The sequence below is a fragment of the Procambarus clarkii genome, chromosome 84 (assembly GCF_040958095.1).
Source record: "Procambarus clarkii isolate CNS0578487 chromosome 84, FALCON_Pclarkii_2.0, whole genome shotgun sequence".
Lineage (NCBI taxonomy): Eukaryota > Metazoa > Arthropoda > Malacostraca > Decapoda > Cambaridae > Procambarus > Procambarus clarkii.
Window position 1 is genome coordinate 18,951,744 of NC_091233.1, and position 21,008 is coordinate 18,972,751.

The 21,008-nt window shown below is 40.8% G+C and overlaps 1 protein-coding gene across 1 annotated transcript in view; it reads left to right on the plus strand.

Annotated features, from left to right (window-relative positions):
- The window catches only part of LOC138358601 (uncharacterized), a 273,373-nt gene that overhangs the window by 123,571 nt on the left and 128,794 nt on the right, over positions 1–21,008 (plus strand). The window lies entirely within an intron of this gene.

The following is a 21,008-nucleotide window of genomic DNA, read 5'->3' on the forward strand; positions in this document are numbered from 1 at the left end:
AATGGGAGAAAAACTATTTTTGCTTCTTGTAAGGTTTTGCAACCACTGCTGTCGGGAAGGAGCGAGGGGCGTGGTAGGGATGCTCGTTGCTTGTTTGGATCAGCTGGTGGTTGTTCGTGGTAGTTAATTGCAGTTAAAGCATCAATCCCATGATGGGACACTTAAGTTTTTTGTCACAAATATTCTTTTTTCTGTTTTTGTTACAAATATTTCTTCTTAGTTTTTGTCACAATTCACTTTTGTTTGTTTTTTTCATTTTTTTCTTTATTTTTGTCGTCTTTTTCTTTGTTTTGTCATATTTTTCTTTGTCTTTTGTAATCTTTTTCTTTATTTTTGTAATTTTTGTCTTTGTTTTTGTCATCTTTTTCTTTATTTTTGTAATTTTTGTCTTTGTTTTTGTCATCTTTTTCTTTATTTTTGTAATTTTTGTCTTTGTTTTTGTCATATTTTTCTTTATTTTTGTCATTTTTTTCTTTGCTTTTGTCACTTTCTTTTCTCTGTTTTCTCTACACAGGAGCGAACAGTCAATCCGTAAGACTTTCCTAGTTGAAGCACCATGTTGTGTAGTTAGGGCCATAACCTGAATAGCGTCAACAGCCAGGGTCAGGGGTCAGGGGTCAGGGGTCAGGGGTCAGGGGTTAGGGGTCAGGGGTCAGACACTACAACACGGGGTCAAGAGTAAAACTTTACCACAAAATATCTTAGCTTTTACAAAAGCTCTTGTGTGAAAAAGCTGATAAACTTATATCTGAATCAAGCTTAGTATAGCTAAGCTCAGCCAATATAACCCCTTTCATCAGGTACCAACAAACATATCTGATAGTATACACGACATATTATACTGACATAATTGCACATTAATACAAATTTATTGTAACCTCATAAATAAATACAAAAATACATAAATAATATGGATATTTGGGGAAATATTAGGGATAGAGAGACACAGTAGAAGGGAAAGTTTAGAAATGAGATATACCTGTGAATGTATAAGTATATGCATATGTGTATGTATCTGTGTATGCGTACACGTGTACATTAATGCGTGCTTGAACTCTCAGTCGTAAAAAAATCATAAATATTAATTACTACATGACAAACAGACTTACGTGTGTAATGTGAATTCGCCGTCATATATTATGATCATATAATAAAGGCAATTTCAACTCTTGATTGGGTCTGTTATAGTTTGTGAAGTTGGGAGGTGTGCGTGCTTGTGTGTGTGTGTGTGTGTGTGTGTGTGTGTGTGTGTGTGTGTGTGTGTGTGTGTGTGTGTGTGTGTGTGTGTGTGTGTGCGTGCGTGCTTGTGTGTGTGTGTGTGTGTGTGTGTGTGTGTGTGTGTGTGTGTGTGTGTGTGTGTGTGTGTGTGTGCTTGTGTGTGTGTGTGTGTGTGTGTGTGTGTGTGTGTGTGTGTGTGTGTGTGTGTGTGTGTGTGTGTACTTACCTAATTGTACTTACCTAATTGTGCTTGCGGGGGTTGAGCTCTGGCTCTTTGGTCCCGCCTCTCAACCGTCAATCAACTGGTGTACAGATTCCTGAGCCTATTGGGCTCTATCATATCTACATTTGAAACTGTGAATGGAGTCAGCCTCCACCACATCACTTCCTAATGCATTCCATTTGCTAACTACTCTGACACTGAAAAAGTTCTTTCTAACGTCTCTGTGGCTCATTTGGGTACTCAGCTTCCACCTGTGTCCCCTTGTTCGCGTCCCACCAGTGTTGAAAAGTTCGTCCTTGTTTACCCGGTCGATTCCCCTGAGGATTTTGTAGGTTGTGATCATGTCCCCCCTTACTCTTCTGTCTTCCAGTGTCGTGAGGTGCATTTCCCGCAGCCTTTCCTCATAACTCATGCCTCTTAGTTCTGGGACTAGTCTAGTAGCATACCTTTGGACTTTTTCCAGCTTCGTCTTGTGCTTGACAAGGTACGGGCTCCATGCTGGGGCCGCATACTCCAGGATTGGTCTTACATATGTGGTGTACAAGATTCTGAATGATTCCTTACACAGGTTCCTGAACGCCGTTCTGATGTTAGCCAGCCTCGCATATGCCGCAGACGTTATTCTCTTTATGTGGGCTTCAGGAGACAGGTTTGGTGTGATATCAACTCCTAGATCTTTCTCTCTGTCTGTTTCATTAAGTACTTCATCTCCTATTCTGTATCCTGTGCCTGGCCTCCTGTTTCCACTGCCTAGTTTCATTACTTTGCATTTACTCGGGTTGAACTTCAACAGCCATTTGTTGGACCATTCACTCAGTCTATCCAGGTCATCTTGTAGCCTCCTACTATCATCCTCTGTTTCAATCCTCCTCATAATTTTTGCATCGTCGGCAAACATTGAGAGGAACGAATCTATACCCTCTGGGAGATCATTTACATATACCAGAAACAGTATAGGTCCAAGGACTGACCCCTGCGGGACTCCACTTGTGACGTCTCGCCAATCTGAGACCTCACCCCTCACACAGACTCGTTGTCTCCTGTTGCTTAGGTATTCCTCTATCCACCGGAGTACCTTCCCTCTCACTCCAGCCTGCATCTCCAACTTTCGCACTAGCCTCTTGTGTGGCACTGTATCAAAGGCTTTCTGACAATCCAAAAATATGCAGTCTGCCCACCCTTCTCTTTCTTGCCTTATTTTTGTTGCCTGGTCGTAGAATTCAAGTAACCCTGTGAGGCAGGACCTGCCATCCCTGAACCCATGTTGATGCTGTGTTACAAAGTTCCTTCGCTCCAGATGCTCCACTAGTTTTTTTCGCACAATCTTCTCCATCAGCTTGCATGGTATGCAGGTTAGGGACACTGGCCTGTAGTTCAGTGCCTCCTGTCTATCCCCTTTCTTGTATATCGGGACTACGTTAGCTGCTTTCCAAGTATCTGGCAGTTCCCCTGTTGCCAGTGATTTGTTATACACTATGGAGAGTGGTAGGCTCAGTTCTCTTGCTCCTTCCTTTAGAACCCAAGGGGAGATTCCATCTGGGCCTATAGCCTTCGTCACGTCCAACTCTAGTAAACACTTCCTTACTTCCCCACTGGTAATCTCAAACTCTTCCAGTGGTTCCTGGTTAGCTATTCCCTCACTTACCTCTGGAATTTCTCCTTGTTCTAAGGTGAAGACCTCCTGGAATTTCTTATTCAATTCCTCACACACTTCCTTGTCATTTGTAGTGAATCCTTCCGCCCCTATCCTTAATCTCATAACCTGTTCCTTTACTGTTGTTTTTCTCCTAATGTGGCTATGCAACAATTTAGGCTGAGTCTTTGCCTTGCTTGCGATGTCATTTTCGTATTGTCTTTCTGCCTCTCTTCTCATCCTGACATATTCATTCCTGGCATTCTGGTATCTTTCTCTGCTCTCCAGTGTCCTGTTATTCCTATAGTTTCTCCATGCCCTTTTACTTTGCTGCTTAGCTAGCCTACATCTTTGATTAAACCATGGGTTTCTCATCTTCATTTCTCTGTTTTCCTTTTGGACTGGGACAAACTTGTTTGCTGCGTCCTTGCACTTCTGCGTGATGTAATCCATCATATCTTGGGCCGTCTTTCCCCTGAGCTCTGTTTCCCATGCTATATCTGTTAGGAATTTTCTTATCCCCTCATAGTTTCCCTTTCGGTATGCTAACCTTTTGGTTTCGGTATCCCTCCTCGAGTTCAATAACCCTTCTTCAATCAAGTACTCAAACACCAGTACACTGTGGTCGCTCATTCCTACTGGGTCCTCAAAACCGATTTCTCTTATGTCGGAGTCGTTCAGAGTGAAGACTAGGTCGAGTCTCGCTGGTTCGTCATTGCCTCTCATCCTTGTGGGTTCTCCGACATGCTGCGTTAAAAAGTTGCTTGTCACCACCTCCAATAGTTTGGCTCTCCACGTATCCTCGCCTCCATGCGGTTCCTTGTTCTCCCAGTCAATCTTTCCGTGATTGAAGTCGCCCATGATGAGCAGATGGGATCTATTTCTACAGGCAGCAGAGGCTGCCCTCTCAATTATAGTGTTAACTGCCTTGTTGTTGTTTTCATACTCTTGACTGGGTCTCCTGTCATTTGGTGGAGGGTTGTATATTACTGCTACTACTATTCTTGGTCCTCCCATTGTTATGGTGCCTGCTATGTAGTCTCTGAACTCCTCACAGCCCGGGATGGCCATCTCCTTAAAACTCCATTCCCTTCTCATGAGTAGGGCCACTCCGCCTCCTCCTCTACCTTCCCTCTCTTTCCTTATTACTGTATACTCCTGGGGAAACACGGCATTCGTTATGATTCCAGAGAGTTTTGTTTCAGTGAGTCCGATTACATCTGGGTTAACTTCTTGTGCTCTTTCCCTTAGTTCACTTGTCTTGCTTGTGATCCCATCTATGTTCGAGTACATCACCCTGAAACTGACTCTCTTCTGCTTCTTTTCTGGGGGGGACCTTTGGGATCTGGGGTGAGTGGGAGCTGGGGGGACCTGGCACGGGGGGATTGGTGGAGGAGGGAGGGCTTGGGGTGGTGGGGGAGAGGGGGAGGGTACAGGGGGTGGATAAGAGGGGGAGGGTACAGGGGGTGGATAAGAGGGGGAGGGTACAGGGGGTGGGTAAGAGAGGGAGGGTTGGGGAAGCATGGGGGGAGGAGAGGCTGTGGGGGATAGGGGAGATGGGGGGGCTTGGGGGAAGAGAAAAGGGTGGAGGGCTTGGGGGGCGTGGGGGAAAAGGGAGGGCTGAGGTGGGTGAGGAAGAGGGGAGGGTTTAGGGGAGTGGGGGAGAGGGGAAGACTTAGGTGGGGTGGGGGAGAGTGGGGGGCTTAGGGGGGAGGGGGAGAAGGGAGGGCATGGGGGTGGGAGAGACGGGAAGGCATGTGGGAGAAGGGAGGGCATGGGGGATGGGGGAGAAGGGAGGTCCTGGGGAGAGGGGTGAGGGGGAGAAGGGGGGTGAGTGGGGGGTGGGGGGTGGGTGGGGGGAGGGTGCCCTAGGTGGGTACTTAGTGGGGGGCTGACAGGGGATGGGGCAGGTTGGGTGTCTGTTGGGTAGAATTTGGGGGTGGTGCCCCAATCCCTGTGGCTGTTGCACTGTTTGAGGAGGGTTCTCCACTTCCCTCTGGGATTGTAGGGTTCTGGGTTGTGGTACTCTGATTTCCTTCTTGTGTGTGTGTGTGTGCGTGTGTGTGTGTGTGTGCGTGTGTGTGTGTGTGTGTGTGTATATGTGTGTGTGTGTATGCGTGTGTGTGCGTGTGTGTGTGTGTGTGTGTGTGTGTGTGTGTGTGTGTGTGTGTGTGTGTGTGTGTGTGTGTGTGTGTGTGTGTGTGTGTGTGTGTGTGCGCGTGTGCTGGCCTCTTCCTTCCTTCAGAATCGAGCCTCAGCTCTTGGACCCCGGATTTTCAGGCGACCAATTTTTCTCAACTTATTTCAAAGAGGGAAGGGAAGGGAACTATCAGAGGGGGAAAGTACCAAGCCATTACGACTATATAGCACTGGGAAGGGGTCAGGATAATGATTATGGATGGAATGGGGGAAAGTCTCTCACAAGTAAGATCTTTGGGCCATTTCACCGTCAGACTCAATCATTCCTGCTACCTCTGTTGAGCACTGAGATCAGTGTTTTATTTACCACACTTTTAATGTACATTATTGCTAGTATCGTGCAGCCCTGCGAGATGTCATTCCTCGTGTGTGGGTGTGTATATATATATATATATATATATATATATATATATATATATATATATATATATATATATATATATATATATATATATATATATATATATATATGTGTGTGTGTGTGTGTGTGTGTGTGTGTGTGTGTGTGTGTGTGTGTGTGTGTGTGTTATTTTGGCTGTGGGAATGTATTCTCATGTGTCAAGGGTATCTGTGTGTCCATGTATCCGTGTGTTTGCTTGTCATTGTATTTGTTCATGTTTCATTGTATCCGTCTATGGTCGTTTAATTATGTAAACGCTTGTCGGTGTAATTGTGTGCTTGCGTCATTGTAACTTTGTTTCCGAGTCATTGTCTATGTAAATCTGCGTATCAGCACCTTTGGGTAAAACTGCGTTTGCATGCTATTGCACCTGTGTTCACGGGGTCGTTGTATTTGGGTGTCCTTTATAGCGCATACCTTAATCTGGAGGACGACAATGGAGTACGACCTAACTGCCACTCACCAACAAACGCTGTTTCTCACCCTTGTTCACTAACACTACTCCAAGTGCCTGTGCCATTTGACAAACAAATTGACGGCACTATTCTCTCTCTGGGCTCAGAGACATCATATAAAGTTGACATCATATTCCATATATCTCTCAGGACATCAATGCAGTCACAGACTGAGGAGTTAATCATTTAATCTTTCAAAAACATTGATCATTAGGATTGGTTTTTAGTTAGGAGTTGGGCTTAAGGTTAATCTCATTTAATAACCTTAATTTGGCCTTAAAATCTCATTTAAGGCCAAAGCACACCACACACCTGTGAATGTGACAGAAATAGTGAGATCAATGAGTCAAGTCCGAATCTTCCCTATTTGTCTCTTGTTTTTCTTCACTTGAGAAGGAAAATGTAAAATTAACTCTCCAAAGTTCATTTTCCAATTTTATTTGGCCTGAATTAATAATATACAACAAGATCAAGAAGACTGCCAACTTATTCATGAAAAGCTCTCTGGGCACCAGATAAAACCCCTTGAAAGAGATGAATGTCGTCAATATCTTCACTTGGGGACTGACAGTTCCAGGCTAATAAAGAATATATAGGCATGATACCAATATATAGGCATGATACCAATATATAGGCATGATACCAATATATAGGCATGATACCAATATATAGGCAAGACACCAACATTTCTTTCAAGACGACTAACAATGCACAAACAACAAAGCCTTATCACAGGAACATACAACATCTACACATAACCAGATCATCACTATAGATATCCTAACACCAAAATAATCTATAAATACAGTGACAATACAAGACTGGATATTGGATATGAATTATATGCCAGTATTATAGGATGTATTATACAACCCAACATACCACCCTAGCCAGCATGGAAACATAGGAGATTGGTAAGTTACAATGGACCTATTGACCCATTAGTGAAGTGCTTCACCTCCACCTCATTCTCAACTATATTTCCTGCAGAATTTGTAAACTTGTATCATGGGTTATTCATGCCCGTGCCACCTCTTGGGTGGCTTAATCTTCATCAATCAACCTGAACTTGTAACCACTCAAACTGAGCCTTTGATAATGTTAACAAGGGTTAAAGAACCACACATCTTAGCGTCAGACGAAGTGAAATTGGCAGATGAACTTTTGGAGAGATAATTCTTAAACTTCCTTCTCAAGTGAAGGAAAAGATAAAAAGTAAATAAGATTGTGGCAGAATCATTGATCTTACCCTTCCTGTCACATTCAATATATATATATATATATATATATGTCTCCTTGTGGATTCTCCGGCCCCTGTTCTCCTCTGAAGTCAGGGATGAATACACAAAGAGGTTTACTCATCTTCGTGGGTACACACATTGAGTTTACTTTAGTCTTGGACTATGAATAGAACTTAATTATACTTGGTGGTTGGTCAGTAAGGTATTGTGGTGGTCTTAATAACCCTCCAGAGGTTGATAGGCCTTAAGTCCAACACCAAACTTGGTGGTTGGTCAGTAAGGTATTGTAGTGGCCTTAATAACAAAACCCCTGACATATAGTATACTTAACTCTGACATACTCACAGTTCTGAGAAAAATGAATCTTCACTGAAAATACTTAGCTCATATTAACCAGGTTTCCTCACACACATTTCACTTATTAAATCTGTCAGTCATAATTTATGATTGCCACTGGAAATGAGCTAGCAGCCTCCCGGCTGGTTTCCCAGTTCCTCACTCATACAAATTAATAATGAGGCAACACACTTTTTTCAGAAAACTTATAAATTCTACTTTACTCATTAGTGAGGTAAACTTATAATGTGTATTGTACACTTAGTTCCAGGTCCTCACTTATGTGGGTACACCTGATAATGATGTGAATCAATTCTCACACAGTAAATATAACATTCCCCTGGTTATACCACCTCAGACAGCTAGAGTATACCTAGAGGTATATCCAGCTCTTCTGAGAGTTTACTTAATTCCAAATGATGTTTAGGATTAAATTATACATCTTGGTGGGCTAGTAAACCGACTTGCAAGAGGCCATATTGCTTTCTTTCCCTAATTTTCAGTTTCAGCGCCCTAGTGTGGCGGTCCAGAGAGGGAACGTCCACTGTATCCCCCTATTATATTTCAGCTGTAGTCATCATCATCCTTTTTTGTTATTTTTTACAACAGTTTAATAAATTCATTGCATTACGTTCAGAAATATATCAATATTAGTGAATATTATTCACTACAGAGTTTACACTGAATGAACGCAATTCACAGATGGTTTTAAAAAGACTGGGGCTGAAGAGAGTGAGAAAAGAGACAACCACAGCAAGGCAGCTATGCCTGGAGTTCCAATAATGCTGTCTGGAATTTCGATTAGTCGCGGGAGGATCTCTGCTTCTATCTCTATCTCTCTGTTGCGTAAATTTCAAGGAATTTATTAAACTGTATTTATTATAAAAAATATGTGGGTGAGTGATATTTTATTCTCTTCTGTTCGTCTTGTTCGCTCTTCTCTATATATCTTTCTTTTTTCCTTTTTCATTTGCTATCGAACTCACTTCTTTCACTCCAAAAAACATTTCAATTTCACACACACTTTATTCGGTAAAGTTATCCTTGCACCGTTCTACTGTTTGGTCATAGATGTTGTTTTAAATGTATGTATGTATATATATATATATATATATATATATATATATATATATATATATATATATATATATATATATATATATATATATATATATATATATATATATATACACATGACGTACCCGGTTCCTTAACCACTCGACCAACCGTGACTGTACAAAAGTCATTGGTAGCCGAGGCTATATCCCCAACGACCTGACAGCACTTGGTGGTAAGCTTGGGCACAGATATTTCATCGAATCACCTCACTTTGTGGGGCCACGTGAGGAACACAAATGCGAACAAGCTTGAATGGTTCCCCAAGCCAATATGCAACTGAAACTTCCACACCCCAGAAGGAACTGGGTACGCCATGTTGCATAGTGCTCCTGGCTGGCTGGGTTCGAATCCTTTTCGAATATAGGTTTTGTTTTTACATATGTGAACTACTTTTTATTCTCTTTCTCTCTCTCTCTCTCTATCCACTTCCTCTCCTCCTCTTCCCTAAGTACTTTCCCTCCCATTTTCTTCTAAAAATCTTCTCCCCTTCCCTACATCCTCACCCTTCCATCCTCCTCTTCCCTATATTCCAACTCTTTCCCTTTTCCTCTGTCCCAACCATTCCCCTTCACTCGAGTTTTGTAAACACAGGAAAAAGCAACAGGAACTGCATTATGGTTTATAGAAAAGTATTGTAGTCAGAAATGTTTCTGAATGTTTTTTGTAAATATATATATATATATATATATATATATATATATATATATATATATATATATATATATATATATATATATATATATATATATACATGGAGGACAAAGAGATAGAAGGGAAAGGGTATAGAAGGGAAAAAGATAAAGGGGAAGAGTGGAAAGTATCTCTTCTGAGACATCACAGTAGAACATCTTGACACATCACAGCATCCTGACACATCACAGTAGAACATCCTGACACATCACAGTAGAACATCCTGACACATCACAGTAGAACATCCTGACACATCACAGTAGAACATCTTGACACATCACAGCATCCTGACACATCACAGTAGAACATCCTGACACATCACAGTAGAACATCCTGACACATCACAGTAGAACATCCTGACACATCACAGTAGAACATCCTGACACATCACAGTAGAACATCTTGACACATCACAACATCCTGACACATCACAGTAGAACATCCTGACACATCACAGTAGAACATCCTGACACATCACAGCAGAACATCCTGACACATCACAGCATCCTGACATAGTAGAATACATAAAGAGAAAACCAGTAACAGGTTACACATAGGCCATTAAGTAAGGATTACAGAGCCGGATTCTGTATTTATGTCTCTTTTGTAATTAGTTTAGAGTAAATTACAATAGCTGGAATTAGAAGCAAGTCCCATAAAACAGTGTCGTGCTGTAGGGTTGGAAGCCTGCACGAGGGGGCAGGTATTGTAATTCACTACAATACGCCATTGTGAATCGTTACAATACTGTATCGTGAAGGAAGGAAATTATGAAGGGAAAGAGGCAAGCCATTACGACTATATAGCACTGGGAAGGGGGTCAGGATAAGGATTTGGGATGGGACGGAGGGAAAGGAACAGTGCTCCAACCACTTTGGGACGGTCGGGGATTGAACGCCGACCTGCATGACGCGAAACCGTCACTCTACCGTCTACCCCAAGTTGTTGGGTAGGACAGGCAAGAGAGATATCTAATTTGCACTTGATAAATTTAAGATGAACTGGTTCCAAATCCGCACACGGAAATCACTCTAAATGAATATTTGAGACATGGTAGGAAGCGCAAAAATGCCCCTTTGAAAGGCTCAGGACTTTTCAACACTCTTCCACTATGAACAAACCCACAAGGGCCGTGACGAGGATTCGAACCTGCGTCCGAGAGCATCATAGAAGCTGCCTTCCTCTATACCCAAAAGGCCCTCACAGTGTTCAAGAGAGAACTCGACAAACACCTCCAAAGAATACCTGATCAACCAGCCTGTGATTCACACGTCAGGCTAAGGAAAAGAGCAGCTACGTCTAACAGCCTTGTTAACCAGACTATCAACCAGGGGGGGGGGGGCCTGGTCAATCACCGGGCCTTGAGGACATTGATCCCCGGAAACAACAGCACGTAAACAAGAGGCAAACTGGTAAACAACACTTTGTTTTTTCTACATATATCATCATTAATTTGTCTGCTAAATGTTATTTATTTCATGTAAAAAATGTAAGCTTGATTTACACTGCTGAACAGCCAGAATTCTCATGACTTGTAAATAAAGCTTATAATTCTAATTATGTAATTGGATACTAAATTACAAATAATTTTATGTAGTCAGGTGTTAATTTACACTATAAAATAGAGTAAAAGTGAAGCATTTCTCTGGAAAATGCTTTAATTACCACCAGAGTGCATGTTATTGTCAAGGTGTAGAGGTGAGGCACGAGGTATAGAGGCATTACTGTCAAGGTGTAGAGCTGAAGCACTGCCTAGAGGCATTACTGTCAAGGTATAGAGCTGAAGCACTGGCTAGAGGCATTACTGTCAAGGTGTAGAGCTGAAGCACTGCCTAGAGGCATTACTGTCAAGGTATAGAGCTGAAGCACTGGCTAGAGGCATTACTGTCAAGGTATAGAGCTGAAGCACGAGGTATAGAGGCATTACTGTCAAGGTGTAGAGCTGAAGCACTGCCTAGAGGCATTACTGTCAAGGTGTAGAGCTGAAGCACTGCCTAGAGGCATTACTGTCAAGGTGTAGAGCTGAAGCACTGCCTAGAGGCATTACTGTCAAGGTGTAGAGCTGAAGCACTGGCTAGAGGCATTACTGTCAAGGTGTAGAGCTGAAGCACTGGCTAGAGGCATTACTGTCAAGGTGTAGAGCTGAAACACGAGGTATAGAGGCATTACTGTCAAGGTGTAGAGCTGAAGCACGAGGTATAGAGGCATTACTGTCAAGCTATAGAGCTGAAGCACTAGCTAGAGGCATTACTGTCAAGCTATAGAGCTGAAGCACTAGCTAGAGGCATTACTGTCAAGCTATAGAGCTGAAGCACTGGCTATAGGCATTAATGCGTCGTTATATAACTCTGATTTATCACGGTTTTCCATGAAAATATTTGTGTGTCCACATTTGTTTGGTTGGTGTAAATCCGTCCAGATTTAAGGTGTGTTGACTTATCAGAGTAGCTGGTGGGAATGGGGAGGAGAGAGGCTCTTTATTTGTTTAATTATGTGTGAGTCGGTGTTTTTTGGTCAAGTTTGGTGTAATTTTGTACAGAGTTTTAGTGATTTTAGTTGAGACTCTGGTTTAGTTGTGAGATAAAATCCGCCAAACACACACCGAAGCTACGACGTTGGTACAACGTTGGAACAAGTTGTAATCCCTCCTAACCAGTTATAACAACCAATATAGCAAGTTGTAACAACGTTCTAATATGTCATAAACACGTTAAGCCAAGATGTAACAACTTTATTACAAGTTCTAACAAGCGGAAAATAGAGACATTTTCGGTTTGTGTTTCCAGGGAATATGTTAATACATTGTAGCGTTAATTTGCTACAGTTCAAATGACGTCAGGAAATATAATTCCTAAAGTTATTTTATAAACAGTTTAAAAAAATTACTTTTAAAACGTAATTCAGGAAAAAATAATGTGAAAATTTAATTTTTTAATTCAGATGTCAATTTAATACTAATCTATATCAATAAATTAGAACGTCTGTTTGTCTTTCTGTTTGGTGGGCAGATGCTTGGGGTTAGCCTTACTCAATTTTGCACAGTTATATCTGTACGGTACGTGCCCAACATTGTCAGGTCGGGCTTGCCATAGTTCAAGAGAGAACGGCATGGAATGGTCACATACTGACCCCCACGAAAATTTTGGTCCTGGCTGTAAGTGACGGTCTGGCTAAATACTTTGAAAACAAATTTCCAGAACAATTATTTGTTTTATTACAGTAATATAAGAGATATTAAGCGCTGATATTGGTAAAATTAGCTGAAAAATTCTACTTTTCATATTTTTCCCGTAGCAACATTAACACGACGATTTTAAACAGTCACTAAGCATGAGTCTACCCTCATCCTTCCCTAAGTCTATCACCTGTTATTTCGAGTAAACCTCAGCCCCCCCCCCCCCACAGCCTCTCCGAAAAAATGGGAGTTTGAAGTAACAGTCTCCAGCCACTTGAACCATCGAGGATCGAACGCCGGCCCTGCAATAAACAAGACCAAAGCTCCAGATGGATAGACACACACACACACACACACACACACACACACACACACACACACACACACACACACACACACACACACACACACACACACACACAAAGTGTCGGGAAATGCACCTTACGACACTGGAAGACAGAAGAGTAAGGGGAGACAGGATCACAACCTACAAAATCCTCAGGGGGGAATTGACCGGTTAAACAAGGATAAACTATTCAACACTGGTGGGACGCGAACAAGGGGACACAGGTGAAAACTGAGTACCCACATGAGCCACAGAGACGTTAGAAAGAACTTTTTCAGTGTCAGAGTAGTAAACAGATGGAATGCATTAGGCAGTGATGTGGTGGAGGCTGACTCCATACACAGTTTCAAGTGTAGATATGATAGAGCCCAGTAGGCTCAGGAACCTGTACACCAGTTGATTGACGGTTGAGAGGCGGGACCAAAGAGCCAGAGCTCAAAACTTGCAAGCACAAATAGATGAGTACACACACACACACACACACACACACACACACACACACACACACACACACACACACACACACACACACACACACACACACACACAGCTCAGTACGTATTGACTGTTGCTAAAAAAAATAAGCCCAGGTGAGAGTTCCAGTCATTTTTGAATTCACAATTCGAAAACGTAAAACAGAAATGTCAAGTTTTATGTAAATGTTTTTAGAAGCATTTTATGAATACCTTTAAACGTAATATCATTATTTCTGAATAATTTTATCAGTGTGGGACTGATGCCCAGGACACAAGGGTCGTATGCCCTGGGGAGGGGGAAGGAATGGGCAGGATGCCCGCTCACAAGGGATAGGAGTCGAACAAATCCACAAGGGCCGTAACGAGTATTCGAACCTGCGTCCGGGAGCATCCCAGACACTGCCTTAATCATTGATACATCACGTTAGTATGATAGGAGTCGACCTCGTCCTTGAAAAGAATAGGAGTCTCACTGCTCCTTACAAGAACATCTAAGTGATTGCTTTAAATTTCACTGAATGACTGGACCATCGGGGCTGTAGTTAACATTTGTAAAAGATACTGTGAAGTAAATGTAAAGACAAAGTTACTCTTTAAATAGGATCAAGTCCAGAGATAAACTGCTTAACACTAACTACACTAAACAGTGATGTTTAAGACTATACACTGAGACAGACAGATAGAGAGGGAAGGGAATTATCATGGGGGAAAGTGCCAAGCCATTACGACTATATAGCAAATGGAAGGAACCAGGATAAGGATTTGGGATGGGACGGATAGAGGATGGATGGATAGAGGAATATATAGATGATTGTATGCACATATAGATGATTGGGGTGAACATATACATGACTAGGGGAATATATATACATGATTGGATACATATATAGACGATTCAGTGAATCTATAAAGATAGAAATATTTACAATGAACCAAAAATAACATTCCACCACAATCCAGCCAGAGGAGATCATGCCGGCAGCCGTGAGAGACATGGGGGCAGAATTTCAACAGGCTGTCAGCCGGATAACTTTCCCTGGAGAAGCCTACAAAACTCATTTAAGTTCCCAAATTAGATTAACATCCGGCTATTCTTTTTATTTTCGTTCTTCCCCTGCCGGATATAACAGCTGGAGACCCAGAGAACTGGTGGCATGTTTCTGTGTCGCAGAAAGGTACGAATTGACGCTATAGAAAAGGTAAAGTATGCTATGACACCCATGATAGGAGGTTGTTTGGCATATGACACAGATGGGAGTTTGGCATATGACACATGTGGGAGTTTGGCATGACCCAGTAGGAAGTTTGGCATATGACACAGGTGGTAGTTTGGTATATGACACATATGGGAGTTTGGCATATGACACAGGTTGGAGTTTGACATGACACAGGTGGGAGTTTGGCATATGACACAGGTGGGAGTTTGGCAGACACAGGTTGGAGTTTGACATGACACAGGTGGGAGTTTGGCATATGACACAGGTGGTAGTTTGGCATATGACACAGGAGGAAGTTTGGCAGACACAGGTTGGAGTTTGACATGACACAGGTGGAAGTTTGGCATATGACACAGGTGGAAGTTTGGCATATGACACAGGTGGAAGTTTGGCATACGACACAGGAGGAAGTTTGGCATATGACACAGGAGGAGGTTTGGCATATGACACAGGTGGAAGTTTGGCATATGACACAGGTGGAAGTTTGGCATACGACACAGGAGGAAGTTTGGCATATGACACAGGAGGAGGTTTGGCATATGACACAGGTGGAAGTTTGACATGACACAGGTGGAAGTTTGGCATATGACACAGGAGGAAGTTTGGCATATGACACAGGAGGAAGTTTGACATGACACAGGTGGAAGTTTGGCCTGGCCGAAGGAGGAGGGGGGGGGGCAACATTATATCTAAGGACGAGGCTCTATCAAATATTTAATGGCCAAGTGGCCAAATACTTGGCCACTTGGGAAGTGGGCCAAGTGCCCTGTGTTGCACTCGATAACGCTGCTTCTGAGTCACACCAACGTCACTCACGAATACTGTGCCCACTGGATTACGAAACCCCTTCATCTTTCTATAGTCCCTATATCTCCCATTTATTAACCTGTTTATGAGCTGAGAAACTTCATAACCCGAAGTTATGATATTGATAAACAACCTCATAATGCCTCATAAATTGTTTAATAACAAAGCCACCATGATTGAGGAAAGATGTACAGGTTTCGCAAGTGGAAATACCACCACTGGTGGACGAAGCTGATATCACCAACAAGCATATTTTTGACATCATATCAACGTTATAACAAGATCGTAATGGCTAATTTAACGCAATAGTTACATCATGTGTTTCTTGCTGAGGGGGGCGTTAACCCCTTGGTCGAAACCTATGCATCTCGTCATCAAAATCAATGAACACGGCTTAACAACCATTCAGGCGGCCCTGGGCATCGAACCAGGCCTCGGAAAAAGCCTTTATAGCGCACATAACGCAACACATATACACCAATAACGCCTTCGTGAGCTCTTGTATGAGGCAGAATGACCACTCTAACGATCATTCAGCCTCCAGCGGGAGATGAATGACTGTTGCTGATGCTAGTGTGTGGTGGCATTGGCTTCTGTGTTTGTAGAACGATGGATGAGTACAGACGTGGCTGACTGGATGAATGTGTCGATGAATGACTGGTTATGTACATGGAAGTGTAAATATATTGACTGGTGAGTGGATATGTAAAGGGATAAGTGAATATATAGATGAATTGGGTGAATATAGACGATTGGATGAATATATAGATGATTGGGGTGAATATATAGACGATTGGATGAATATATAGATAACTGGATGAATATATAGATGATTGGGGTGAATATATAGACGATCGGATGAATATATAGATAACTGGATGAATATATAGATGATTGTGTGAATATAGACGATTGGATGAGTATATAGATGATTGGGTGAATATATAGATGATTGGGTGAATATATAGATGACTGGGTGTCATATGACTGGACTATATATGACTGGACTATATATAAATGACTGGGATATATAGATGATTTGATGAATATATAGATGATTAGGTAAATATATAGATACCTGTGTGAACACGTCGATGGATGGGTGATATAAGTGAATATATCGATGTATGCGTGAATATATTGATGCATGAGTCATACAGATGAATGTGGGTGAGTAGGTATATCCATGGATGAGTGAATATGTCCACTCATTGATGATATAGATGGATGAGTGGCATATCGAAGGATGCTAGATTAGTGCATGGATGAGTAGACAAAGTTGCTGTGTACATCCACGCATGGATTCATCTCTATCGAACGGATTTTGTAAATCAGTGAGTAAATGAGTAAATGATTGTAGAAATTGATTCATTAACTTCATTTATAAATTTGTCGTTGGGATTAGGCACGGTATGACAAAGATTGATGAATTCATGTAGGGATTACTTCGAAAGATTGTAAATGACAATTGATGGATAGATGTTCAGAGGAATAGATGGATTGATGTGTGCATGAATTGATCAATCGAAGAAGAGATTGATGAAGAGAAGGGTGATGGATGTGTCACTTAACAGATTCATAGGAAAATAATCATATTTGATTAATAGAGCTTGATCATCAACAGAACTTGATCATCACTACCAGATCAACACCTAATCATCAACGAGAGATCATCAACAAAGTTCTGGAACAAGAGAGAATGTATTCTTTAATTTGAAATAGGTGGAAAGAAGTATTAACCTGTATGCCACTGTATTGACCTGACAAGGCTTTCACCAGAACGAAATGAATAAAGCATTGATTGTAGAATACAAATAAATAAATTAATATTACTCTCTCCCACTCGCATTAAAGCACAGACACACACACACACACACACACACACACACACACACACACACACACACACACACACACACACACACACACACACACACACACACACACACACACCGAACATAAATCAACAGCGAACCTCAGACATTTCTCATTACCAGAGCAGTTCCTTATGAGGTTCGAACCGGCATCCAGGACCTTGAAAAACTACCCAGCAATTTCCTGTAATACCTTACTAGTGATTCCTAATTAATCTCTGCTCGCAATGCAATATTTTCAGGAATAAGTTATTGCGATAATGTCATTTTTCTTTTCAAAATACCATTAAATGATGTTTCGTAGTCAATAAGTACAATAAATAATGGAGATTATAGATGATATTAATTTTTTTTTTATTATTAAGCATTCGACAATTAATCCATACCTAATAATCGACATTATTATTGTCAACCAATTAATCCACACACAAAATTCGATAATATAAATCCATTCTCATTTATCAATAAAATTATTTTAGTCAAATCCATACCCAATAATGAACAAAACGTTTTTATCTCAATAATATCCACGCTTATTAATCGACAAAATATGGTTGTCACAATAAATCCCTTCCTAATAATCGACAAAATATGGTTGTCACAATAAATCCCTTCCTAATAATCGACAAAATATGGTTGTCACAATAAATCCCTTCCTAATAATCGACAAAATATGGTTGTCACAATAAATCCCTTCCTAATAATCGACAAAATATGGTTGTCACAATAAATCCCTTCCTAATAATCGACAAAATATGGTTGTCACAATAAATCCCTTCCTAATAATCGACAAAATATGGTTGTCACAATAAATCCCTTCCTAATAATCGACAAAATGATATTAATCCTCAAAATTATATAATTACACTTTGGAGAGACTACAATAAACATAGGTAATGGCCGACATATTATGAATGGAATATATGTTTAATTACTTCAACTGCAGAATTTAGTTGGGAGGAAATTTTGGCAGTAATTCCCTCTGTGTTGATGATATAGCGTTGATGAGTGAACGGCATTGATGTCTCGACTCTATATTTGTAATCCTGGTTGAAAAAGTTCAGAAATTTGGTGAACTTTCGTTATGAGATGAATTTGTTATGGATTGTTCAGATTGTGGGGGGTTTTTTGTTTGATTGTGTGTATTCACGTAGTTTGTGCCTTGCTGGGGGTTGAGCTTTGGCTCTTTGGTCCCGCCTCTCAACCGTCAATCTACTGGTGTACAGATTCCTGAGCTCTGAATTAATCTTAGTGTGTGTGTGTGTTTGCGCGCGCGTATGTGTGATTGTACTCGCCAATATGTGCATTGAAGAGTTGAGACTCAGCTCCTGTATTCGGCCCTTCACAATCACTGCCCAGCTAATATAATGGCAGTTTATGATCCCACGTATTTATTCTGTATCTACTTAGATCAGCTGTAAAATTTAGTCCAAGTCGGGTTATTTGTAACTCAAGATGTCAGGGAGTTAGGGAACTGTTGTGGGTAGCATCCTCTAGAAGTCTTTCAGGGAGCTTGTGACCACAACAATGGTGAACCAAAACTTTCATGTGAGTGAGAGAGTAAAAATAAAATAAGGGGAGAAGAGATTACATTTTCAGGAAAATCTTGACAGAGAATGATTTACAGAAAATGGTGAGAGTCAGAGAGACTGAGAGAGAGAGAGAGAGAGAGAGAGAGAGAGAGAGAGAGAGAGAGAGAGAGAGAGAGAGAGAGAGAGAGAGAGAGAGAGAGAGAGAGAGAGAGAGAGAGAGAGAGAGAGAGAGAGAGAGAGAGAGAGAGAGAGAGAGAGGTGTATTTCCGAATTTCACGGTGGAAGTTTATGATACAATATACAATATGAACCAACTACTTCAGGTCCTCGATCATACCAACTAGGTGCATTGTTACGGTGATTATATATACTTTGGGAGCATATATAATCTGGTGTTACTTCGTGGCTAACACTTTAGATATGTCTCGCTCACTTTAGATATAGGAAAAGATTTAATCTCTAATGTTTAGGAAGTATTGAGTGAGGAAGTTATGTAGTCAGTGTATGTGTGTATTCACCTAGTTATATTCACCTAAATGGGGCAGAAAGAGCTAGAGCTCAACCCTCCGCAAGCACAATTTGGTGAGTACAATTAGATGAGTATAGGCTACTCCTGTCAGCCTCGGTAATTACTCAAGCGAATCACTTCTCTCTAACTTGTCACACAGAACTTGTGTTGCTTAGTTATGGTCAGTTCAAGTTCAGTTAATTTAAGTTTTGTTCGGTAAATAAGTTTACCGTGTTAGCTAACTTGGCTTGAGGCTAGTTTTGTTATGTTCTGATTGGCTTATGTTAGTTTTTGTTCACTTTGGGTTAAGTTTTGCTACTTTAGGTTAGATTAGATTAAATTATGCTTCGTTAAGTTCGGTTAGGTTAAGCTAGTTTAATTTAGTTTAAATAACTTTAATGTTAGTATATTTTGTTCAAGTTTTGTTAAATTTAGTGCAGCTTTGTTCAGTTTTGAGTTAAATTAGGCTAGTAATGGTTAGGTTAGGATTGGCAAGATTAGATTAGATTTGGTTATGTTAACCTAAGCGTGGAATAATTAGATTATGATTCGTTACGTTAGAATAGATTAGATTAGGATAGGATAAGTTGGGCTAGATACGCTTACATTGCAGCTGATTAGATTAGATTAGATTAAGTAAGGTTTGGTTAGGTATGGATAGGTTAGGATGTGTTATATCAGGTTAGATTAGTTTTTTAAATCCCCAGAGAGAAAATTAAGGCATGTCTTCCTATTTTATTCCATATATGATTACACTTTAATATTATTGACGTAAAACTAATCATACAAATATCTATATTTTCCTCTGTAATTAATGTCCCAGGTAGGCAATGTATTAAATATAAAATTAGTTAACTCTTTTGTATTAAATAGAGGGTCATTGATCAACAATTAATTGTTTACTTACGAAACCTGTACATCTTTCATCAATCAAAGAGGCTTAGATTAATTTAATTCAATTAAAAGTACGAAGGTTGTTATAACAACAATAATATTGGATTGAGTATATTTAAGAGTTAAGAAATTCCTAAAATGTTTAGTAATTACAGATTAAGCCATCATGAATGAGGAAAGATGCACGGGTTTCGTTAATACACGCCTAAATATTCGGTAGTTTCTGACCCAAAACGCCCGAAATGTCGTCACTTTCATTTCATATATGTGGATTAAGCTATTTGTTTTCAACCTCGTTAATGTGACGCTATTATTCTCTACTGAGAGAGTGAATCATTGGATCGAGAATTATTCGGATGAACGAACATTACGGAGCTCGTTACACCGGACAATCCGTTCAGACTTGCATGAGAACGAACTCACAGCAAATACGACGTTCATTTAAATTTTCCTTGAAACAGCACTATGTGAAGCGGTGAATTATTCTTCACTTGACAGAATATATTCTACTCCGGATGACGCGAGATATTTCTAAACCGGACACTGGGTTGGATATTTCTGAACCGGACACTGGGTTGGATATTTCTAAACCGGACACTGGGTATAGATATTTCTAAACCGGACACTGGGTTGGATATTTCTGAACCGGACACTGTGTTGGATAT